Source organism: Camelus ferus, chromosome 35 (assembly GCF_009834535.1).
Source record: "Camelus ferus isolate YT-003-E chromosome 35, BCGSAC_Cfer_1.0, whole genome shotgun sequence".
Classification (NCBI taxonomy): Eukaryota; Metazoa; Chordata; class Mammalia; order Artiodactyla; family Camelidae; genus Camelus; species Camelus ferus.
The window spans coordinates 6,086,918-6,093,843 of NC_045730.1; the positions used below are offsets into that span (position 1 = coordinate 6,086,918).

General features: G+C 41.4%; 1 protein-coding gene and 1 long non-coding RNA gene across 7 annotated transcripts in view; both read right to left on the reverse strand.

The window, feature by feature from the left end:
• The window catches only part of CELF2 (CUGBP Elav-like family member 2), a 475,836-nt gene that overhangs the window by 252,444 nt on the left and 216,466 nt on the right, over nucleotides 1–6,926 (reverse strand). The window lies entirely within an intron of this gene.
• LOC116661613 lies at nucleotides 454–5,695 on the reverse strand. 2 transcript variants are annotated; one of them, XR_004317565.1, is made up of 5 exons: nucleotides 5,356–5,695; nucleotides 4,849–4,998; nucleotides 4,314–4,397; nucleotides 1,538–1,683; nucleotides 454–534 (listed from the first exon to the last, which is right to left on the reverse strand). It is a non-coding gene; the product is annotated as an uncharacterized LOC116661613 (long non-coding RNA). The 2 variants fall into 2 exon arrangements; XR_004317564.1 differs by having other exon boundaries at nucleotides 5,261–5,695.

Below are 6,926 nucleotides of genomic sequence, written 5' to 3' on the forward strand. Positions count from 1 at the left end.
GCGTGTCTGGAGAGATGACTATAATTTACAAGCTGATTTTCAACTGCGCTGAGCATTGGTGCCCTTAACCTGTGCATTGTCCAAGGGGCAACCATATTTAGCTTCCTGTTCCCTACAGAGATCACTGTATAAATCCAACACCCTACAGACACAGCAACTAGTAGTTTGAAATACACTCATTACTTTGCTGGCCTATTTCTCCTGTACAATCAATACAGGGCATACACATACTGATTAATGGGACCCATACATTAAGAGACCTCATTCTCAGATTGAGATATGGATGTCTTATCTCTTTGCATTTCCCTCAAAAGTTCAGTAAAACAAATACGAAGAATGGGATTCCAGGATATCCTGGCCACAGTACAGAAGGGGCTCAGAATACGATGCTCAGGGAATAGCAGCTCTAGTTCAGATTCCTACAGCCCAGGCCTTGCTCTCCCTGTTCCTTACCAGGAATCCTCTGTGCTGATATGGAGGCTTCTGGGGTCTCATCTCCATCACTGGATTCTGCAGAGTCCTCACTGCTGATCACTGCACAGAAGAGCAAAACCCCTTAGGACACTAGGGTGGAGCCCATGCAGCAGGAAACCCCAGAATGAGAACACGGGAAGACCTAGGACTGAAGTTAACTCAGGGCACCGTGGTCTGTGTTAGAATGTGTGTGACTTGCAGGTTGCTCCAGGGCCTGCATAAAAGTGAAGATATTCACACACAGAGGGCAGCTTCGTACACCCTGCTGGCACCTCTTCCTCCACCATCTTCAGTCTTCCTCCCCCACCTCCTCCTCCCCCTACTTCAATCTACCTCTCAGTCTACCTCTGACTCTCTACTTGGTTCTGCCTCTTTCTTTCATTCTCATTTTACTTCTTCACCTTCCTCTTTGCTTGGCCCATTTCCCCTAGTTATGCCTGTTCCTGCTGATCGTATCCTTTTATACCTTTCTTTAACTTCATGGGTTTCTCTTTCATCTCATCTCATGAATACCTTGGCTTTCTGAATTTTTTCCCTTTTCTTTATCTTCTCCTTTCATACTTTCCTCTCTTGCTTTAGAAATAGTCTCTCAGACATCAATACTCATTATCTATCGTTTCTCTTTTTTTGCATTTTTAACTTTTCATTCTTTTTTATTGACGTGTAGTCGGTTTACAATGTGTCAATTTCTGGTGTATAGCATAACGTTTCAGTCATGCATATGCATGTATTTGTTTTCATATTCTTTTTCATTAGGTTACTACAAGATACTGGATATAGTTCGCTGTACCATATAGTATAAACTTGTTGTTTATCTATTTTTTGTATAGTAGTTAGTATCTGCAAATCTCAAACTCCCAATTTATCCCTTCCCTGGCTACTGATATTTTTCTAGTTCCTGGGGTCTCTGTTCTACCAAACTCACTGTGTAAGGCTGTGGCTCCTTCCCCTTCCTGCTTCTGTCCAAGGCCACCTAGACTGACTTGCTGGATGTTGACAACATGCCCCAGCCTCTTGCCCGATTCCTGTGATTCCTGTTACACATTCTTTCCATCAGACTTACCTATTATGTCAGATGTCTGGTTACATTTGGTGCTTGCTTGGGCTTTCCATTTAACTTCTGAGTAAAAAATGGTTTTTCCTTCTTTATATCCACCAGACAGACAGAACAGGAATTGATTTGGATTCCATGATTGGGTAGATTTGCTCCTGGGTCAAATGTAATAAACAAAGAATTTTCTTTTGTTTCCCCAAAAATGCTAGCACTGTTCACTGGCATTAACAAGCCCTACTTCTTGTAATTCCACCGCAGGGGGAATCTTCACCCCCACCCCCTCCTTTCCTGGTCTTCAACTCTGTCTCTTCCTTTGTGCCTCTCTCAACTCTGAAATTTTATTTTGTTTATTTGTTTTTACTTTTTACCTATTTTCTCACCCTTTTTGATAATTTTTTTTTTTGCTTTTCAAAAATAAAAATCACAATTGTAGTATAACATAGATAAAAATTTATAAATTATACATTTCGAATTACCACAGAATAAGCTTATCTGGGTAACCATAACTTTGGCCAAGTAACAGATTACTAACACTCCAGAAACCTCTTAGTGATGCCCCACTAACTGTCCCCATCAATCTTGCTCAAGTTAATCACCACTTTAACTTTCAATATCATAAATGATTGATTTTGTCAGTTCAAAATTTATATAAATTTGTATAAATGGAATCATTCACCCTAGTTCTCTTTCTCCGTCTCTCTGTCTTTTGGCAGAGGGTGGATTTAGTTTCTTTTCTCAACATTATGTGTGTGATAGTCATCTGTACCCATTTTGTAATTTATTCTCATTCCTATATAATATTCCATTGTAGAAATTATCCATTAAAAATAAAACCATACAGTATCCATTTGTGCTCATTCAAGCTTTAGACTTCTATTAATAATGTTATGATTACGGAGATGAACTTTCTTTTGTATGTGTTTTGATGAACATAATATACATTTCTGTTGATCTGTTGAGGAATGTAATTGCTAAATCATAGGCTATGTTGTATTTTCAACTTTGGAAGAATATACCAAACTGTTTTCCAAAAGTACATGTAAAGGCAGAAGTATAATTGAGAGGGCTTGGAAAATTCAAGTAACTAAAGGGAGTTGGTGTAGTAGGAATGTGGTGGGAGGGGGAGAGAGGCAGTGATGGGGAACTGTGCAGCTGCATGGCAGGTATCTGCCTAGTATCACACTATACAGCACTGAACTAGTGCTGAGGGCCGCAAGAAGGTACTGGGTTATAAATAGGAAAAGCACATGAACCAGTCTGAATTTATGAAAGGTCCATTCTCTGAAGTGCAGAGAATGAATCTGAAGGAAGCAAGATAGGAGAGAGGAGGCCAGCAGGATACTGTTCCTCTACATGAAGTGAGAAGAGGTAGGGATCTGGATTAGAGTGAGCATGCAGAGAATGGAAAAAAAACCAGGCAGGCTGCAGGTATTTTAAAGAATTGACAGAAGTGACAAAAAAAGTCATGGTTGTTTTAATCCACTGAATTTTGGAACTGTTTGTTACACAGCAGTAGATAAGTGATACAACCTCTAAACAGAGATGTCCATCAGATCTTGAGTAAAGACCTTCAGGTACTTGGAGGAATGAATCCAGAGATCAAGTCTGGGCTGGAGATGTGTTTCAACAGACCATAGATGGTACTGAAACCATGGAGAGCATCAGATGCCGGGCGAGAAGCGTATTTTTATCTGAGGGGGTTATGGGACCATTCTGATCACTGCTGACACCTCACCCTTCTCAATGGTATTAGGAACAGACCCCTGTGCCTTCTTTCTAGTGATTGTCTCCCCAAATGGGATAATGTCTTGATATCTCTCTTCTCTCTCTGTATTTGGTCCATTCTCTACTGATTTTTCATTCATTGTCCTTTAACTTACTCTTTGTGGCTCTCTCATCCCCATTTTTCTATCTACTGGTTTTCTTTTCCCTTTGTATCTTCTTCTATTCATCTCTTTTCCTCTACATTTTTTTTTAACCACTGTCCCCAGGGCCCAGCAGGGATTAGGGGGAGGCAAAGGAGATGCCCAGGGCACAAGAAGGTGCCAAGAGTGAGATTCTCCTTATATGTGCCCCAGGGTCGCCCTGCCTCACCCTAGACCTGGCCCTGCTGTGCCCTACCTGCTTTTGCGATATATCCATTCTCTGCTATGTTTCCTACTTTTTTCTAGTCTGTTCCTATTTCTTAATGATTAATATGACCTGTGTATATGTCCAATATATTAATTTTGTCTTTCTAAGTAGTTTCCTCATCTCAAGCATTCCAATCATCACCAGAGTTCTCCCCCTGTGCCATTGTCCACCACACCACGTCCCTCCACCTGCCACTTCCTTTCTAAAGGGTCTTTCCTCTGGGCTTCCTTACTTGCAAATCTGACCTGCAGCATCTTGCATGCTTTCCATGTTTCCATTATAACTGCTGAAAAAGAAGTTGCAACTTATTTCTCTTCACCAACTCCACAACAAGGCACTGTTTTGATTCTATGTCAGTTTGTCTAAAATCTATCTCACTCTTGTACTTTACAATTTGGTGCTCTCCAGCACAGCTTTTCCTATTCTCCCTCTTTGCATTTTCTTCCCAGGGATATGCCCTTCATTAATGAGCTCATCCTTACTTCTCCCTTGCATTTTATACCTGCTAAAATCAGTCAGAGGTTGTGTACAAGGCTCTATGTCTTGGATGGTGTTAGGATAGGAAAGATGTTAGTATGGGAGAGCAAAGGAAAGCTTTTGCTCCCATAGATAAAGGTGTAATTAGAAAACTGGTAAGGTAAGTAATAATTACTTTCTTCATCACAGGCCAATGAGCTGGGCGTCTCCTTTCCTGCATCTCCATTATTTGATTGGACAGGTACTTGTTCATAAGACTCTGAGGATAAAAAAAGATCACAGCTGACATCCAACAGAGACTTGCTTTGCCCCATTTCCATTTTCTTGCATGTCACTTGACTTCTCTCTTCTCCTTATGTCTCTACTTATAGTCTCTCTGCATATATTGCCACCTTCACCCTATGAAAGCGTAATGCCTCACTGATTCTGGAGCCAGTCTCCCCCTGACTTCTTCTGGCTTTTATTTCTGTCTCTCTTCCCCGATGAGGCTCTGCAACTCTTCGCCTTCTGTCTCAGTTTTTCCGTTCTCCCTTTCTTCCTCCAGTTCTCTCCCTTCAACGTATCAGGCACCATTCCTGTCCTCTGTGTGTCTGTGTGATTTCCCCATGCTTTGTTAATAGATGTCTCCTTGAGCTGTGCATTACTTTATTCCCTATTACCAGTCAGGACCTCTTGGCCCCTCCACACTCATCAAACCCAGCCAGTCTTACCTGCTGGTTCAGACTCCTGGGCACATTGTTCATTTGCTTGCTGGCTTTCTAGTGCATCATTTTGGTCGCTGGTTGTATCTTTCCTCTTTGCATTTATCTGTGCTGTTCCACGGAGGTGCTCCAAGAATCTATTTTCAGATGGAGTTGTACCTAAACCATGTAGTGATTCACAGATAATTTATTTACCTCTTGTGACAGTCAGGGTCCAATAGGAAAATACAAATCACTCTAAGCTTTTAAAGCATAGGGAATTTAATCCAGGAGACTAGTTACACAGTTGATGGGAGAGCAGAGAAATTCAAATGGGACAATGGGGCAACCTAAAGAATAATCACCAGAAAGCTATGGGAGGGACTGAGAGTGAGCCCAGAGACTGGGGCTCTGGGTAGCTAAAAGCTGGACCATGGCTGACCTGCTTGGTGGACGGTGGAGCCATGCCTGGGATGCTGCTACTGCCAGAATTGCTGCTGGAAGTGGTGATGGGGAAATACCTGGCTTCTCCCTTACCCTCACTCTCTTGTTAATGTCTCCCACGTTAGGAATCCAGCAGGGAGCCAGCAGCAAAGAAGCCTGCAAGCAAGTCTGCAGAGGCCAGTGGCTGGAGATAGAGGGCAGAGCAGAGCAGAGGAGGGTAAGGAATGAATCTCTGGACAACCACCCTGGACCAGCACACACTCAGTTCCCTTATGGCAAACCTCCTCTGCTCATTATGGATTCCATCGACCCATCCCACTCTGTTCCCACTAGCCTCAATAATGTATGAGTACATAAGTATATTTTCAGTGCAGTTTCAATTTTTTTCATTTATTGCTATTTTTCTAAACAAAGTTATTTATATAAAGCACGATTTTAAAATTCTTTCTCCAGTTTTAATACAGAATGTGGGCTCTGGTGTATGTTTTGTGCCACATCTTCAGCACCTTGGAGCCTCCCCTTGGGCTGGTGGGCATGAGACAGAGTTTCCCTTGCCTGTGTATGTCACAACCTGCTGTCCTTGCTGGGTCGGACTCTTGGACACACTTATTGATGGTTGGTGTGCATCATTTGACTTGTAAGTGGAAGTTTCTCTGTTAATATTAATTTTTCCCTATCACTGAGATGCTCTGGGTTTCATTTTCTGGCAGGGTTGCCCCCAGATCACACTGTGAGCTTTAAAGTATTTCATTGCCTCCTCCCTTTACACCCTTCACACACACACACACACAGAGAATCCCTTCTCTTCTGCCCATTGCTAGTCACAATTCCATCCCCTCACCCCTTCCTGTTCTCATCAGCAGTACCAATAGATGAATGGCTAATATGTATTCATGCATTTTGAGGGGTTTTTAAATGTTAACTTTTTGAATAAATGTGATTTGTTAAAAGCATAACTGTGTTTTCAAAAACCACTCTGAAAACTTTTTGTTTTATAAAAATGTATTACTAATTTAGAACAACCTTTCTTAAATAACACATCCCAACTGGAAGCTACGTAAGACACTTTCACAGTGTGGGAAGTTCCCTGAGACTCTATGTTACTCACTTCCTAAGGAGAGTCATGGAAGAAAGACATAAAATTTATTTTAAAAGAAAATTTTGGGGGGGAGAGGTAATTAGATTTATCTATCTATCTATCTATCTATCTATCTATCTATCTATCTATCTAATGGAGGTACTGGGGATTGAAACCAGGACCTCGTGCATGCTAAGCACACACTCTACCACTGGGCTATACCCTTCACCTCAAGACATAAAACTTATTATAGAATGGTGTGCTGTAAGTATGTGGAAAATGTAGCCCTTAATTTAACTTCCTGGGCCAGAAGTTGGTATTGCTTTTATCACAGCTATTCCAGACTAGGGAATCAGTAAATCCAACAGACATCTGTGACAGAAGAAAATCTCAAAGTTTACTGCAATGACTAAAAGCTTAGACTGTGGCACCGGATACAAACAATGATAATTAAATGTAGTAATAATAACGAATGCATGGAACGCTGATGAAGCCCCAGGCACAACTGTGAATGCTTTACGTGATATGACCTATTTAAAATCCACCATCCTCTGAAGTAGGTACTATTATTATGCCCATTTTATAG